The sequence below is a fragment of the Morone saxatilis genome, unplaced genomic scaffold, assembly GCF_004916995.1.
Source record: "Morone saxatilis isolate NCDOM2014 unplaced genomic scaffold, NCSU_SB_2.0 Contig16, whole genome shotgun sequence".
Lineage (NCBI taxonomy): Eukaryota > Metazoa > Chordata > Actinopteri > Moronidae > Morone > Morone saxatilis.
This window is the reverse complement of record NW_023339718.1, coordinates 1,695,134-1,696,341: the sequence shown is the minus strand read 5'-3', so window position 1 is coordinate 1,696,341 and position 1,208 is coordinate 1,695,134.

Sequence of the window (1,208 nt, the reverse complement as noted above, 5' to 3'; positions counted from 1 at the left end):
TTACACAGAGGACATGAAGAAACATGACAAAGGGTTACATGCATTATAATAGATATAATATGACTCTTGAACAGAGTCATATATGAATATACAATAACCAAGTCAAAGGGTAACAGGTTCTTAAAAATTGCCATTACAAGTCACTATAGTTTGTACTTCGCACTTGGAAGAGGAGGTTGAAGCGAGGGAGCGTCCATCTGCAACTACACCGCTAGATGCCTCTAAATCCTACTCACTGGACCTTTAAAACATGAGTCTGAAATGAGTTTGAAACTGAACCTTGAGCTCTCACCTACTTCATAAGTGCCAAAAGTCCTCCACACTCGAGAGTGACTGTATTAAAGACCCTTAGAAGACCCTTACAAGACCCTTAGAAGACTCCTTTTCTCCACACAAAAACATGTGTTAAGCTAACAAAGCACATCATTATATTGTATCACACCTGGTTCAGTGTTCAGTGGAGAAAATCTGAAAACCCATCGTTTCCTTATGTGTCCTAATGTTCTCTTGATTATTATAATGAACAAGCAAATTTCACATGTTCAGGAAACTATCTTATGCATGTAAATCCTGAACCGCATGCAGCTCTCTGTTAAATTAGGAAATAATTGCGTACAATATGCCTGCCTGACCCATTTAGATCCATTTCAGCAAAATCACTTTCACTGCAGAGGACACACAGACCTGCCGGTGCCCTGCAGATTAGATTTCCTAATGAAGGCGGAGGTTATAAATAATCAAAGGCACACAATAATCAGGTGAAGCTGAAAAGAAAACTCCCCTATGAGGATGACTAAAGCACTATGCTATCTTTAATTTGATTATTTGCAGCATTGCTGAAGAGTTTAGGAGTAAAGTGGGGTAAAACTGGGCTACAGGAATAAGCATGACCTTACCATCATCAGGGCTGCGATGTACTGGAGGTATTTAAATGGGTTGTACAGAATGATGAAGAATACTTAATACAGAATATACTATTTGACTCCATTTTCCTCAAGCCCAGAGAAGTGTTATAGAATATGCAACAAATGTGTGAGAAAATCCTGAGCTGAGATTTTATTAACTGACACTTACTTCCCTATCGATATTTTCACAGGATTTACAGTATCTAACCAATGTGGGAACAAGCTGTTGATGTTTATTCTCATCAGTAAGCCACAACTGGACATTTCTATCATTGATCAATAATAGTCTTATCAATCTTTTAC